The sequence below is a fragment of the Mesocricetus auratus genome, unplaced genomic scaffold, assembly GCF_017639785.1.
Source record: "Mesocricetus auratus isolate SY011 unplaced genomic scaffold, BCM_Maur_2.0 Super-Scaffold_100676, whole genome shotgun sequence".
NCBI lineage: Eukaryota > Metazoa > Chordata > Mammalia > Rodentia > Cricetidae > Mesocricetus > Mesocricetus auratus.
In genome coordinates this window covers 119,190,456-119,207,951 of record NW_024429266.1, presented here as the reverse complement: position 1 = coordinate 119,207,951, position 17,496 = coordinate 119,190,456, and the positions used below count along the sequence as shown (strand labels likewise).

The following is a 17,496-nucleotide window of genomic DNA, read 5'->3' as shown; positions in this document are numbered from 1 at the left end:
CTGAGAAAATGTTTCCAGGGACCCACTGAAGTCTTCTTGTGTGGATGCCTATGAGTGCAAACCATGCCCACATGCAGAAAACATCCTTGTGATCCATGTGTAACTCACGCCCTCCTCATTGAATGAACCAATCATTTCCTCAATTAGCAGAGCCAACTTATTAGTTAAGAATATTAGGTGTCTTTTCATCTGTAAATTAGCCTTTGTCTCTAGTGTTAAGACTATTTTATTATATACAAAACACACATACACACCCACATGTACATACATATGCATACACTCACATACACCTCTACAGAAAATAAGGAAGCATAGCTCTTCCTTGAAGGTTTCTGTAACAGGGTGTGGGTATCAGGAGACTTACCTGAATATTGGATACACCCACATTTTATGAAAAACTTAACTACAGAACTTAACTTTCAGCCACCCTCTGTTCTTCTCTTTCTCTCCACCCCTAACAAGTTATCCTTTATGCTTTCCATTCTGTCTTTTGCTACTCTCCACTCATCTCTTTTTTATTAAAAAAGTAAACCAGTAAGTCCTTGGATGATTTCAACACTTTCTTCATTTGAAATCCATGTTAAGAGAAAATGTGATGAATATTGGTCCTTTAGCTTGTTTTCCCTTGATAAAAATATGTCTGTTCCAATACTGGTCCAGCTTAAGGTCAATGTCATGAGAGAGAGAGCAAGAAAGATTACTCCTGACACCGTCTGGAGGGCTAGATAACCTAGAGACCTACGACAGAATCAAACATGACTGCCAAAAAAGAGAAAAGTCAATGAAATGATTCCTAAGGGTAGCCTGCTGTACTCGTAGATTGGTGCCTAGGCAAACTGTCATCAGAAAGTCTTAATCCAGCAACTGAAGGAAACAAATACAGAAACACACAGCCCAGGGAGGAAGGATTGTAGGAATCAGAGGGGTCAAGGCACCACACGAAAACCCACAGAATCAACCCACCTGGGCTCATAGGGACCCACAGAGACTGAACCAATAACCAGGGAGATTGCATGGGACTGACCTAGGCCTTCTGCATATATATTATGGTTATGTATCTTGGTCTTCTTGTGGGACTATTAACAGTGGGAGCAAGGGTTGTCTCTATTTGCCTGCTTTTGGGACTCTTTTCCTTCTACTGGTTTAACTAGGACAGCCTGAATTAGACAGCAGCTCCTTAGTCTTTCTGCAACTTGATAAGCCATACTTGGATAACACCTAATTCTGAAAAGGCCTTCCCTCTTTTGGAAAGAAAAGGAGGGGAAGTGGATTGGGGGGTTGGGAGGGAGGGGTGGCAGGAAAGAAGGGAGGGGAAATGATCTGCATGTAAAATAGTAATAATAAAATAAATACAAGTGTCTGTGCTGTGGCTCTTATATGTATACAAAGGATTATACAAATGTTTTCATAACAATCCAATGTTGTGATCTGCATGAAGTATCCATTGCCGCTGCTCCCTCCCTTCTCTTCAACTTCTCTATTTAGAAAAAAAGTCTTGAGATGTACTCTAGACAGGCAGCAGAAGGTAGACTGTATTAGCTGTGGGTTCTTGCAAACTGGGTTCTACTTTAAAGATACAATCCTGAACCTCTTGAAGGACAGGAGTAAGGGATACTCTCTCTTTCTCAACTTGGTCCTAAAAATCCTCGGCCTTCCTCCAAGCAACACTTGATTATATTAGCGTATTTCTGACTATGGGTCTTGGCTCATTGTAGATTTCTGAAATCAAATTTCACATTGTTTTAAAAATTAAAATTTAGTAGGACAAAGTATGTTAGAGTACATTTCTTGTGGAAACAAAGGCGATTTTATTCATCTTCTCAATTAAAACGTTAGGTAATATGTCTTCTACTTAAAGTGCAAGCACCAAAATGATGCGACTTCTGCAAGTTGCTTCTTCAGTTGGGGCTTAGAGGTGAGGATCGGGCGGGTCCACTTCAGCTCTGCAGGGCAGACTGAGTGGTGAGCATTGGGCATCATTCTTGTTTGCCCTTAGTGAACCCACTGCAGAAGCAGTGCCCTGAGCTCTGAGATTCACAGACATCCTCCTCCCTGGTTTTCAGAGATCTTTACTTGGAGTCCCTCACTGACAAATGATCTCTCTGAATCCCAAAGTCTTCTTCCTTTAAATTTTGCTCCATAAAAATTACAGTTGTTAAAGCTGGGATGGTAGAACAGTTGGTAAAGTGCTTGCTTTGCAAGCATGAGGCCTGGATTTGGAGCCCCTGAACCTGTGTAAAAGACCAGATGTGGTAGTCTACATCTGTAAATGTAGGCCTACAAAATGGAAGCAGAGACAGGAGATCCCTTGGCAGATATCTATCCTTGCCTACATGGTAAAGCTCTGGTCCACTGAGCCCCTGCTATCCTGGCTTACATAGTATGATTCTTTTTTTAATTTTTTTAGCCTTGTTTTTTATTGAACTATATATTTTTCCTCACTCCCCTTCCCTCCTACAGCTTTGATTCCTACTGAGAACTAGTTCCTTGGACTTATTGTACTGGGATGGGATGGATATTACCCTTATCCTAAGTTACTTTTATCTAGATTGTTACACTCCTATTATTGAAGCTGAAGAGTCTCATGTCCCCAGCTTCCCCTTCCTGCTCCTTGGGAACAGTGCCTGGGAGAAGGCCACATTTGCCATGTCGCATTTATAATTGCTGTTCCAATTAGTTTTAGTTGGTCAGGGTAGCTTGTTAGACTCTATCATGCCATTGTTTACACTATGCAACCCCGCACACATATGCATTTTCAAGATCTCTGAACATTGGGTGTCTTCCAAACATTGTAGGCCAGGTGGCATACTTTAAATGGCTGTGATTTTCTGTGCATTAGAAATCTCGCTCTTGCTGGTGGTATACTGAATAACTTACATTTCTAGAAGCTTTAGTCAAAAAAGCATTCAAAGACCATTTGAGGTAGTAATATGACTCCTGTCAGTGGCCTGTATCTATCCAGGTGATATCTGTTAAAAACAAGAAGTGGCCTATGTGAAAACTTACAGAATGAATGTCAGCAGCTTAGAAAGAAAACACTGGAGTAGGGAACAGAACACATTTCCCAGCAATACCAGTAGCATCTTCCACAGTCACCCGGCTACAACCAGAGTGGGGAACAGAACACCATTTCCCAGCAATACCAGCAGCATCCTCCATAGTCAGCCAGCCTTGCTGTTGGAAGTGCTCAGACACTAAAAGCACTGGGACCAAACTGAGACAGAGAGAAGGCTCTCTGATCTGGTTTGCACTTTCGTCTGTTTATCACCTGAAAGCACTCGTGATTTATGAATGCTAATATTTTCATTAAGGGCCTAAAAGATTTCGAGTGTGGAAAATAAAACCCACATTGGGTGAGAACTTTATCATAGTTTACTGAACAATTTTTGCTTTTCCTAGTGGAACATAAAGTAAGGCTTATCTTCTGCCCAATGGCACCTGAAATTAGAAGAACATGGAGTTATATTTTGAATCCAGCTTCTTCACTCGAGACTTACCTGAGTCTAAGTATAAAGTAATCCAGGTCTGTTCTCCACATTTCCTAATCCATATCAGAGTGATTTTGTCAAACATCAAGTCATTAGGGGCAAATACTCCATCTTGCTTTGAATTCCACATGGTGTCTTAGTATGTAACGACACTCAACTAGGTCTTGCTTTCCAAATAAAAGAATGAATAAACACCACTCTGGCCATCTAAAGCAGAAAACAACATGATCATGGGGCTTTTATTATGAGAAAGTTCTTGATTCAGTTGTGGAACAAGGTCAATCTTTGTCCCACGGTAAGTAGAATGTTCTCAAAATGTGTATCAAGAGGCAGCAGATAGGCTCATCTTCCATGAGGGGAACCCTGCTTGAGGTGTTATGAATAGTGAGGATGAAGAAGGAAAGATAGACACCCTCTGTCCAGTCCATCTAAATACTGTAAGAGAACAAATGGAAGAGAGCTTTGCTGTGGAGGGATAATACTTCTGCATAGAAGAGGACACTTTTGCTTTAAATTGTTCATGGGATTACTAACTATGACAGGGTGTACAACCCCAGCTCCAGATACCCAAAGTTCGAGCCGGTACCCAAAGATGCTCTCTGAGTCTTTCGGGGCCTCATCTGTGATGGAAATATGCCACTGTGGCCCAAGGCAATGTCAGCACTCAGGGGAGGGCAAAGCACAAGCTTGGGTCAAGGGAGTTGAGTGCGCAGAACACCCACGGGCATAAGAGGTTTCTTCAAACAGAAGCACAAGGATAACTGTGAGTGAAAGTATGCAAATTACCTTGAAAATTAGATGAGAAACTCTTTGAGAACTATGCGAAGCCCTTGATAGACCCATAGCTCTGATGCCTCATTTACATGCCAGTTAATTAACTAGCCCTCCCAAGAAAGAGAAAAAATTGTAGCAGTACTTAGGTCCCACATTTACAAGAGCTGACAGTTGGACCATTGTTATACAAAGGCGATTTTGGCTTCAGGTTTAAGAAGCCCTGAAATCTCTTTTATGGGGAAGCAGAAAACATGTGATTGGGCAGAAGTCTACTGAGAAGCAAGGCAAGTCCAACTCAAGGCCTAGCCTCCCATAGAAGTCACTTGATCAGATTTGAAAACTTACTGTCCAGTGCTAGAGTATGGGTGGTTTAGTCTTTACCGTGCACTCACAACTCCCTTCCCAAGTGTCTCAGGGCATCACCGAAGTGAGGCTAAGATGCTGATAAGGGTAAGGGAAGGATAAACAAGGGGAAGGGAGGAAAACAAGGAAGGAGGGATTCACTGGTCTACAGAAGGAAATACCCAAAGAGGCTACATAACTCACTAGCAATGTGGGCTCAAACCAAACCGTTGTCCCTCTGGTTCAGAAGTAGCAGAGCCATCAACAGAGAGCCCCAGGAGAAAGTCTGGTAGCAGCGCACACACTTTCAATTTTTTGAACCACTTAACACAATGATCAGAACACAAGCCCTGTCTTTCTTCTGCTCAAGCTATATATGAGACACTGTACTAACCCATTCATGTTATCAAGTATTATTGTCTTTCTATTTAAGATGTCTGAGCAGATTACACAATGTTACAGATCCACCCTGTTATGGGCTGCTCCAGCTCGGAAGGAGTGTGTTCTTAGTCAATTAAAATAGATTATAGGGGCTTGTATATAACACACTGGTAGAACACTTGCCTAGTATATACAAAGCTCTCTGTTTGATCCCCATAATCATACACATGTGTGTATGTACACATAAATATGTAGACACACATACACACACACACACACACACACACACTAAATATCCAGACATTCCAAAAGGAAGGAATACAGTTCTATAAATGTACAGAAGTATCCCAGGGAAGTACATGGAACATAAGTCCTGGTTATGTGAAGGGTTGGGTAGTATTTACACAAAAGAAAGTATGGCTTCCCATAGAAAGTAGCAGCCAAGAGAATCTTTGTAAATTAGTAAGTGGGAAGGGAAGGTGGGAGGAAGAAGAGAATGGCAAAGAACCAAGCTCTTTGATTTTTCTTCTGTGTAATAGACTGTTACAAACCTTCTGTATGACAAATCATTTAATCCACTCAAGCCATAAGTAGCTACAATTAGGCACACTTTATAAATGAAGAAATTAAGGCTCAGAAAAATTACTAATATGGATGAAATCACATAACCAGCAAATGTTAGAATAACATTGTGGGCTTTCAGGGTGCATCTGGAAGCTGGGCAGAGTCCCAAAGAGCACCAAGCAAGTAAATGAGTTGAAAGAGGATAGAAACTTGCCTCATGAACAAGATTCAGAAGTTGGTGGTGCCACTAATTTAATGGACAAAGGTAGTGACTGTCTCTGCATGACAGGATTCTGTGGGAGCATCATTGGGGCTTATATTGCACTAGTGGAGGAGGGCAAGGTGAGGGAGTGAGACCCCATGTAAAAAGCACACATTCTGTTGTCTTAGAGTTTCTATTGCTTCAATGAAACACCATGACCAAAACCAAGTTTGTAAGAAGATGATTTTTTTTTCATCTTATTTCCCTGGTCTATCATTCAGGGATGTCAGAACAGGAATCAAGGCAGAAATCCGGAGGCAGTAACTGATACAGAGGCCATAGAGGAGTGTTGCTTACTGGCTTGCTCATTATGGCTTGCTTACCCTGATTGCTTATACCATCATCCACTGTGCTACCCACCCATAAGTGGCACCACCCTGTGGAACAGGTCCAGGCACATCAAACATTAATCAAGAAAATGTATCACAGGGTTGCTCACAGACCAATATGGTGGGGGCATTTTCCCAACTGAGGTTCATGTCAGTATTCAGGCATCTGTACTGGCTTGTCCTTGGGGTTTTGACAGGATACACCCTCAGCTGCAGCCACTAAGAGCACCACCTGTGTATATTCACTATGTTCCCTTTTTAAAGGGACCCTGGCTACCTCCTATTCTCTTCTCTCTCTATATATGTCTTTCTTTTTTTCTTTCTCTCCCTCTGTCTGTCTGTCTTTCTGTTCCTCTCTCTACCTCTCTTTCTTCCCTCCTGTCCCAGGAGGCTGGTCTCCTCTCTCCCCTTACCCCTTTTTTATGATTACTTTCCCTAACCAAAAAAAAACTCTGTTTAAACCCTGTGTTGGTGAGGGATGTCCTTCTGTATGCTTGAATACATTTCTCTTATTGGTTGGTGAATAAAGCTGCTTCAGCCAATGGGCAGGCATGATGCAGCTAGGCAGGAAGTATAGGCAGGGCTAACAGACTAGGAGAAGACTTGAAGAAGGACACATAGATTAAGTCACAAGAGAGATGCAATGTAGCTACTGGGAAGGTAGGGCACTTGAACATCACTGGTAAGCCAAAACCACATGGAGATACACAGATGAATAGAAACGAATTAGGAGAGAACCAGCCTATAAGAAGCCTGAGCCATCATCCAGTTTATTAATAATATAAGCCTCTGTGTGTTTATTTGGGTCCAAACAGCTGCAGGACCAGGCAGAACAGAAACATCCATTTACACTGTCACATGGTGTCTTTTTCTCATGAGTTGCTTTTCTTAAATTACAACAGTTCTCCCTTCCATAATGACTCTAACCTTTGCAGAATTGAAAATACAAACCAACCAGTACATCTGCATATGTTGTTTGAGCACACCAAAGATATTTTTTTCAATCCACTTCTTCTAAACTACGCAGGTAAATAGCGCAAGCAACTGTCACAGTTCCTGTGTGACTGACCATGACCAGTGCTGTGGAAGTGACCATTACACAAACTCCTGTTTCCACAGTCTCTCTCTCTCTTCTCTCTCCACTCTCTTTGCTCTCATCCTTGCAAGAATGCACTTGTCCCAGTTTGCATAGTGCTTAGTGAAACTGTCATCTTTTCAACAGTTTACTCACTTGGCACAGGAGGAAATGGAAGTGGGTGTCATGTGACACAGGGGACTTCATTAGGAAATATGAAGGGGACACGAGTGATCTACTTCTCTGGAGATTGGGGCGGTGATATACACATCACAGGTAGAAGCAAAGGTCTAACTAGATTCTCTATTCGAATCTTCCACACTCTCCTGTGAAAAAAGATGTTACCTGTTCACCTTTTCATTTCTACAAAGGCTTGGTAGGATTCAAGGACCTGGGTAAGAGCTGGGGAGACTCAAGGACCTAGATAAAAGAGTTTTCAACTCAACTTAAGAAATATTTAACGTTTTTGCCTAGAGAGGAAATGCAGTTTAGAAGAAAGTAGAGGGGCAAAATATATTAGCCACAACTATGTAACCTAAAGGGAACTATGCCAAGGATCTCAGCTTCTTTCTAGCATTTTCAGTGAGTACGTATGATTAATAATTGAATTCATACTGCATATAAAATTTTGTATGCTATTTTAACACTATGTTATCTTAGAAGCATTTTTTCTGCCCACTAAAAGCTCTTCATAAACATAATTTCATGATCGCCTAATACTTAATTGTATGGCTGCTCCATGACTTACCTTTAAAAATCCCCTATTTTGGAGCATTTATGTTGTATATAATCTTTGTTATAAAAGTATGCTTCAGTACAATCACTTATCATGAATCTTGATTGCAACAGTTTTAGAATCTTACAGGCTAGATTTCTGCAAGTTAGATTACTTAATAAAAATGTGATTACTATAAAGACATCCCTGCACGTAGTCATTGTCCATCCTAGGTGATTCTGATGCCTCACTTTCCTCTCAGTGCTTCTTCTCTTTGGATTTCCACTCATCCAGACTTCCTCATAACCTGCTTTGTCCATCTTTTCTCCTCACATCGGCCTTTGTGTTAGCCAGCGCTCTCGTCACGGTGACTAAGTACCGGGTGGAAGGGATGTTATGGAAGACAGATGCAGCTGGGCTCACAATTCAGCCATAGGTAGCTCATGACGTTGTGGCAGATGCGGACACAGTGCAAATCCATGCAAAGTGTCAGGAGCATGAGGAAACAGTTCCTCTCATCCTCATGAATTCAGAAACAGAATGAGAACAGGCCAGAAGCCAGACAGGACTAAAATCATCAAAGACTCACCCTACAGACTCACCTGTATACCAGCCAGGGCATACTATCTGTCCAGTGAATCTTCTACACCAGCAAGGCCTTACAATAGTAGTTCCCAACCTGTGGGTCACAACCTGTCTGGAGATCAAACCACCTTTTCACAGAGGTAACCAAGGATCATCTGCACATCAAATATTTACATTAAGATTCCTGTAACAGGTAGCCTAGGCTGGGAAAAGTACTTAGAATCTTGAATTCCATTGAAGGGACCGCATGTGTTTGTAGCCCTTTAAATAAATAAACACAATTTAAAATATCTTTGGGGGTTTCAAGAAATACCACTATAGGCTAAAAGGATTCATAACAGTATCAAACAGTTATAAAATAGCAATGAATATAATTGTATTGTTGGGAGTCACCACAGTATTAAAGGTTTGAAGCATTAGAAAGGTTGAGAACCACTGCATTACAGCCTATCCCAATACTTCCATTACCTAATTGTCCACATATATGATCATGAGAGGTACATTTCAGACCCGACCAAAACAAATCTGCCCTAACCCCTATCCCACAAGGCAAAGCACATTTCATCTATCTTTAGGAGTTTCCAGTCAACAGTCCCAGCGCTGCCAAGTCCTAAGTCCCTTCCCAGACTTGGGCTATCTTATCTGTGAGCCTGTAAAATCAGAGAAGGTACATACTGGAAGACACAATGCTAGAGTAAACACTCCCATTCTAAAAGCCCAGCTGGGTAAACATAATCTGTGGCCCAGACTCAACTCTGCATGTGGTTGTACATATAAGTCCCAAAGGGCTTGGGTATCCAGGCCTCTGTTGCCCAAAGCACTTCTCTCTTGGACCAACTCCACTTCGTGTCTGCAATTTTTCTTAGCAGGTATCCCTAATTCCAGCATCTCTAAGATCCAGATCTCGACTGCAAGTGAGGCTTGCTCATCACAGCTTCTGGCACGGGCCTCTTCGGCCCTTCTCTACATGAATTCCAGCCCTGTTATATATTGCCAAGCCGCCTTGACATTTTGTTGCTTTCATTTTTTTTTGTTAGCTTGTTTCTTTCCCCATTTTTTTGTGATCAAGCAGTTGTATTTGACATCTCGGATGTTTATTGAAGTAATTTGGGGGCTTGGGGGTCCATGAGAATTAGCAGTCTTCTTCTTGTTGAAGGACAAAAGCCACCATTACCACTAGGAATCGTGTTTGGATAAGCATCTCTCACCAGAGTCAGTGTGTTCCCAGGCAACTAACTCATTGCTGCAGGTAGCCTTGAGTGGGATCCCAGAGCACCTTTAGGACATTCCTGCTTATGAAACAAAGAAAGAGCAAAACAGAGGAATTTGTTTTTTCCTTCAAGAAGAGTGGGGGTGGGGTATGCAGTAAGACTATGGATAAATTCAACACTTGTCAGGATTCTAAGTAGGCTTTCAACTTCTCTCTCATGATCCCAAATGAAGGCTAGTGTTAAACATAAAATTATATAATATATAAATATACTAGTGTAGATACAGGATATGTTTTATAGTATTCATTTTACTTTGTTTTCTTTAGAAAGAAAAATGAGAAGGTCTTGTCTTTTGTTTTGTTCAGATTGTAAGAGCTTTTCATCACTCCCCCAAAGTCAGAGCCCTACTGTGTGTGATTTGCTTCTGCAACACCCCTGCAACAGTCACATTGGAAGTTGCCATCTGCACAGGAGAAGTGTCTGACTACCTCATGGAGCCTCATGCAGGATCTCACATGCACACGCAAGTCAGGTGGGCATGTTGTTGACATGCAGATCCTTATTCAGTGAGTCCAGGCTGGGGACGGAGACTCTGTTTGATAACAAGTGCCCAGCTGCTGCTGTGCCTACTGCTACTGCACCTCTTACTGCTGCTGCTGCTGCCACTGCTGGTTGTCCATGGAACACCATTTGAGCAGTCAGGTTCTGGTATGATTGTTTCTCACCATGCACAAACTAACACAACTTTTTGTTGTTGTTGAATTTTTTTTAAATTTTTCAAGGCAGGGTTTCTGTGAAACAGTCCTGGCTCTCCTAGAACACATTCTATAGGTCAGGTTGGCCTTGAACTCCAGAGATCTCCCTGCCTCTGCCTCCCAAGTGTTGGGATTAAAGATGTGTGCCACCACCACCTGCCTAAAGCAACTTATTTTATTATACATTTCTTTTACTTCCCCTTTATATTAAAATTGAGGTTTTATACCATTTTTTGCAGTTAAGTTAGATTTTATTCTTTATAGGTTTTATTTTACAATAATAAAGGAACAAAAGACCACAGTTAGAACTGCAGTGTGCAAAATGTGGTAGAGCTGAGAATGTAAATGGAGTTCTTAATTGGTCTAAATAATAGAAACTTGGAGTCATACATAGAGGAAAATGTTAAGGGATCAGAGAGAAGGACAAGCCAAAGCCATCTTTACCTCATTAACTTCACAGCAGAAAGAAGAGCAAACAAGTTCCTGTTTCTTCCTGCTTATATCCTTTCTCCGCCTAGCCATCTCACTTCCTGTCTCTGCCCACCCATCTCATTTCCTGTGTCTGCCCAGCCATCTCACTTCCTGTCTGTGCAGACCTCCTAACCTTTATGGTTAGTTAGCAGCAAGCTCCACCATCTGATCTCCAGACAAGTTTGTTTTTTTTTTTTGTTTGTTTTTTTTTTTTTGGTTTTTCGAGACAAGGTTTCTCTGTGGCTTTGGAGGCTGTCCTGGAACTCACTCTGTAGACCAGGCTGGCCTCGAACTCACAGAGATCCGCCTGCCTCTGCCTCCCGAGTGCTGGGATTAAAGGCGTGCGCCACCAACGCCCGGCTCCAGACAAGTTTTATTCATACAATCAAGATATCACCACATTCAGACTCATCACAGCTGCTCTGTGTACTTTAGGCATAGGAAGTTTAAACCAGCCTCTGCATGGGACTGGTCCTGGAAGGATACATTCAGGAATGTATATGTTCTTTTCATGGGAAGTGTCCTGGGAAGAATGCATTCAATAATGTACAGTCGGCATAGGAAGGGTCCTGAGAGGAATGTATTTGTTTCATTTTAAACCAAGAAAGGCCACAGAAAGTGTTTTGTGGGCTTTAAAAAGAAAAAACATGTCACTTTTCTTCTTATAAGAATAGATTACAGAGGCCTGGAGAGAGGACTCAGTGGTTTAAAGTACTTGATAATCTTCTAGAGGTCCCGAGTCCAGATCCCAGCACTCACATCAGGAAATTTACAACTCCAGGTCCATGACATATAACACCCTCTTCTAACCTCCACAGGGCCCACATACATGTGGCATGCATGTGAGTGTGTGCACGTGTGAGCACACACTCAAAAATAAGTAAACTAATGTTTCTAAAGAGTCAATGGGAGGACTCATCCTCTCACCTTCCTCTGGACACCAAGCATGAGGATCTACATACTGAAGCTGTGGGAGCTGTCTCCTTACCAGATGACAAATAAAGCTGCCATGAGTCCTAGGCAGAAAGAGACAGGAAAGCAAACAAATAGAGTCCCAGGCTGTGGGTGTGACACCTTTTGCTCACCTCGTTTGTGAGTGATATATGAGTTAATAGATATCTGCACTGGTTAAGTTTCTGCCACTATGATAAGGCCCCATGATCAAAAGCAGCTTGGGAGATGAGAATTCATTGCAACCTTACAGTCCATCATCAAAGGGAGTCAGGGCAGGAACTCAAGGAAGGAGCCTAGAGCTGAGAACTGGAGCCATGGAGGGTTCTGCTCACTGACTTATAGCACCCAGGACCACCAGCCCAAGTATGACACCACCCACGGCAAGTTAGGTACTCCCACATCAATTATTGATCAAGAAAATGCACCACAAGTTTGCCCATAAGCTAATTTGGTGGAGGCACTTTCTCAGCTGGTGTTTCTTCTTCCAAAATGACTCTTGCTTATGTCACGTTGACGTAAATTAGTCAGAACAATGCCCCTTTGTTTAAACCATTTGATGGGAATTTGTGTGTGTGTGTGTGTGTGTGTGTGTGTGTGTGTGTCCATAGGACATGAGTGTTCATCGGATGACTATGACCCTGAGAAATAATAGCACAGAGATATCTCATAGCAGTTGGTGGACATGAACTGGTCCTGGGAGAGAGAATGGAGACAGACTAAACTCAAACCTGACTCTGACAGGGAAGAGTGGTCACCAGCAGGCAAGGGGACCAGGGGACTCTTGCACTGATGAAAAAGAAGAAACAGGAGCCCGTGCTGTGGCCCTCACTCTTGCCAACAAGGTGCAACATTTGCCTCCCTTTCTCCCTCACTGCTGTTTAGAACGCTTCCCTGGACTCCAAACTTGCCAAATGTCTCCCGTGAACAAGAATTGTTTTCATGCAAAAACCAATTAATATGCATGAAATGGATTATTTTAGTGTTTGAATTGTATCCCCCCAAACACATTTTAGAATTCACAAAGCAGTATGAATACAGATTCGTCTTTCTCTCACGTGGGGAAATTCCCCTCTTAAAAAAATAATACAGGGAGAACACACTCAGAATTGACTAACTGTGTGAATGGAATGCTTTTTGCTTTTCAAGTTACAAGCATAAAAAGAGTGACTGACTACAGTGAGCCCATGGACCAGGACCCAGAAAGGGGGGTAGCATGTGAGCAAGAGGGGTATTCTCTAGATTTCTCTCAAAGCTGGAGTGTGGGAGGATAATGGATGGGCAGAGGGAGCAGCAATCTAGTTTCTAGGGAGAGGGCTCAAGGCAAAGACTTTGAGACACATTAATCTGGTTCATTCTGAACACAAATGACTTCACAGTCATTGAAATTAAAACAAACAAAAGATACTTTCACAAAAGAACTTTATGTTTGACTGCTGCTCTGGTTTAAATAAGTGTCCCCAAAAGGCCCATGTATTAAGATTTGGTTCCCAGCTGGTGGAACCACTGAAAGCCCATAAGACCTTAAGAAACAGGGGCTAGTGGGAGCTCTTGAAGGTAGGTGGGCGTGATTCCTTTGAAGGGATGTTCAAACCTTTCCACTTCCTTTCCCTTCCTTTTGCTTCTGATGGCCATGAGGTGAGTAGCTTTGTTCAATACACACCCACCATAGCGTGTGCCCTGTTGCAGACCCAAAGCAATGGTGCCATCCAAAACTGTGAACCAAAGTAAGCCTTTGTAAGCTAGTAAGTTCAGGTGTTTGTTGCATTGTGTTACTGGCTCATTCAGCCTTGTTGCCTTGTATATGGATTATCTCTCCTCTTCCTACATTGTCCTTGATAGCTCTATCATCTTTGCAGACTGCAATGTGGTGACATCAGACATCCATTGTCTTTATAATTTCCTTCCTTAGTTGCAACAAATGTATGGGTGGCATTAACTCCACCACAAAATGTTATATACTTGGTACTGTGTCCCAGTATACCAGTTTCTTACAAACCTACCATACAGATATGTGATTACACATAAGCACACAGGGTGTCTACTTAGCAGTCCATTCTATTAAAAAAACCTAGATTAATTCTGATACCCTTGAACTTTTGCTTTGTTTTTCTCCCCTGGTGTTCTTTGTAGAGCTATAGGCTGGCTCCAGGTGAAACTGACCAGCAGTCATGCTGGATTTGTCCCATCTGTTACTTTTTAAAAAATGATATAATTTTGAAAAATAGGATATTTCAGTATGACTAGGATGTTCATTTCTGCTGAAAACTCAATAGTCTGTCACTTGCTCACAGTGGAAGGTAGTCTGTGGCCAGCTGGACCCTTCACTCCATTCTATCACCATGCTCACAAGTCATGTGACCACCCATGCACATGACTGAGCCAGTGATCATTATGACTGTGCTACTTTGGTAGATCAATATTTTTTTTCCTGTACACAGAGGAAAGAATGGTAGGACACAGATATCAATGTAAGGACAACAACTACACTTGGGCCTCTTTCCCTGTGAAAGCAAAAACCCTTCCTATGCTATACCAAATGAGGTGCCCACTGGAGTCTGCATATCTGTACAGAACACATTGACTTGCAGAACTGTGTCGCTCACTATTCCAAAGGAAGACAGACAGATCAGCCAAGGTGCTATTGGCACAAATACCAGATGGCCAACCCATTTGCAAATGGTAAGTAGATCTCCTGAAATTAAAGAATAGAAGCTGTGATGACCCATCCTCCACCTCAGAACCAAGGCTGAAAACGGAATGTTTTCCAATGCAAAATTGCCCTCCGAATTGATGTGTAATTTGAATTTCAATGGCCTAGGAATGTGAATTTATACACTTGTGCAGTATACAAAGTATGTGATGCCAGTGAATTTCTTTTTAAATACAGCAGTTCTAAACCTTAGCTTGTACTCTGAAGTGATTATTTTCCAAATTTGGAAAAAAGTTGTGAAATTGAAAAATAAAAGATTGTAAACATATTTGTCTTTAATTTCTTTGTCATCTACATACTGCTGTTTTTACGGAGAGCAAGAAAGTAATTGTGATGTTTCATTAGGAATTTTAGTAGCAATTCTTCTGTTCAGATTTGTTCATTTGAATTAAGATTATGGCAAGCACACCACATCTTAATGGTGAGATGTGACAGCTATCTCTCTGAAAGAATGATCTCATTCAGTCACTCACTTCCCATTCTGTATTTGTGTGTAGGCTTTATGTCGTGCTTTTCCATCTCTCAAATATCTTTTAGAGGAAGGAGGGGGTCTATTCTATGAAAGTATGCATTGCAACTTCTCTGTAGAAGGAGAAGAAAAATGGGAGGGAAGGAGGGAGAAAAGGAAACAGAAATTTGAATTTCTATGAAATAGAAGAACTCTGTTACACATGGTCATGTGACTAACTTAACTCTTAACTCCTCTAACTACCATGTAAAGTAAATGTTGCCTTAACTGTATTTTATATGAAGAAAAGTGTTGCCCTTTAACACAGTTCATATTTTGAAGAGCTGATATTCAATTATTGAGCCATATGATTTTCAGTTTCTCAACATTCCACTTCATGAAAACTAAAATATCAAAAGAGAGTAATGAAACTTGTCTTCCAGCGTGGTGCACTTGGGCATGAAACATGACAAAGAAATAGAGTTGCAGTTTGGGGTGGTGACAGATTCAATCCATAATTAATCTTTTTTCCACAACACACACAGATACAAGTATTTTATTTAAAATCTTAACTCTGTCATTTGTATTTGCATTTGAAAATAGATCTAATCCTCAAAGGCCTGGAATAGAACTAGTTTTAAAAAATAATCCTGATTTGGGCCCAGGAAGAAGAGTCCAAAATGCCACCAGGGACTATGGAGTGAGATTCCCCTTAAAATCAGCCAAAGGGGCCATCTCTCCTCTCTCTCCACCCCAAAGCAGCATTTCTCAGTCTTGCCTACAGTGTGGGATCACCTGGGAAACCTTAGAAATGCTCAGATTTGGGACCATGACATTGCAATTTAATTGTGGAATGCCTTTGCCATAGCACATTTTAAAAGTTGCAACCAAGGTAAAAACTTGGGGTCAGAAAAGAGTAACACCCCCACCTCCTAGAGGGTTCCTCTTAACTAAAGAGTTAGTTTTGAATGGGCAAGGGCCTGGAGTAGACCACACCAAAGAATATCTTTGTTTCCAGTATACCATAGTACCAAGGAAATCTGTGAAATGTCAGGGATTCTTTTAATATCAGACTTCCAGGGAAGTCACAGAGCCTTGGGTCTCAAAGTGTGGCCATAGAGCAGTACAACAGACCTTACCTGGGAGCTTGCTGGAGATTCTGCCTGTGTCAGACCCCATCTGTTGACTGAGCAGCTGTTCTTCAAGAAACCCCCACATGATACAGATACATGTTAACACACACTGACATGTGAAAACCATCATTAGATAGAAATAATAGGAATCCTGTATTTTTATTAATAACTGACAACATTGGCAATAAAGCCTCCTTGCTTTAACACCAGCACCTATATTTAAATGTCAAGATGAGGAACGATGCCTATTCAAATAGGGTATTGAACCAAAGGAACAGAGACAACACGAACAGCCATCACCAATTTACATTCATCCTCTTAGTCAAACCAGCAGGCATTGATTTATCTCAATGTTTCCTACACTGTGAAAAGGGAGACATCAACAATTCATCTTGCATGCAGAGAGAATCTGTTCCCCACAGGACTCTTGAGAGGCTCTGAGTGACCAGAACAAAAGCGTGTGCAGTGAGCACCAAGCCCAAAGTCAAAAGGAGTCTGCAGAGCCATGTGGACAGGTCACCCACAGTCACTGACCCCAATCTTGGCTTGATGTGCACAAGGAGAGCACAACCCTGAAATGCTGCTTCCAGGGCCACCTAGAGATGGTTCTCAGGTTGGAAAAAGAATACATTCACACAGAGAATTCTGACTCCAAGTTACTCAAAGTCCAGTCTCCATCTCTAAATCATGGCCTCCTAGTGTTGAGAACTAAAGGTATGACTCTCCCAATCAAATGTCACATCTTACCAAGAATCTGTCAAAGTTAAACACCATATTGGTTAAGAGATAGATATGTTAAGAATGGAGATATGGTTCAGTGCTTAAGAGCACTTGCTGCTCTTGCAGATGACCCCCCCCCACACCCACGAGGCAGTTCACAGTCATCTGTAACTGAAATTCCAGTGGCCCAAAAGTCTTCTTTTAAACTTCAAAGTTCAAAATACGTGTAAACATGGTGCATGTGCACACATGCAAGCAGAACACACGGAATAAAAATAAAGTTAAATCCTTTCAAAATGGAATGACAGAGTGGTCATTTACAGATATCATACTTGAAATTGAGTATTGGGCACTAAAAGGATAAATGTTAGTTTTCATAATTGCGTTGTGTTATGCAAAAATTCACCTCCTACATGAAACAGAAATCAGTTATGACAACTTCAAAATTAAATATCACAAATAGAAACAAGTCAAACTCTCTTTAATAGAAAATTGATATTCTGAAACATATACATATACTAATATTACAAAATACTATATATATATGCACAACACACACATACATGCATATATATATAT

General features: G+C 41.5%; 1 long non-coding RNA gene across 2 annotated transcripts in view; it reads left to right on the top strand.

Moving 5' to 3' along the window:
• Positions 1-17,496, top strand: part of LOC121137191 — an 87,839-nt gene that overhangs the window by 64,861 nt on the left and 5,482 nt on the right. For both annotated transcript variants that reach the window (XR_005874424.1, XR_005874423.1), the window contains exon 6: positions 10,092-10,258. This is a non-coding gene — a long non-coding RNA (uncharacterized LOC121137191). The remainder of the gene's footprint in view (positions 1-10,091; positions 10,259-17,496) is intronic.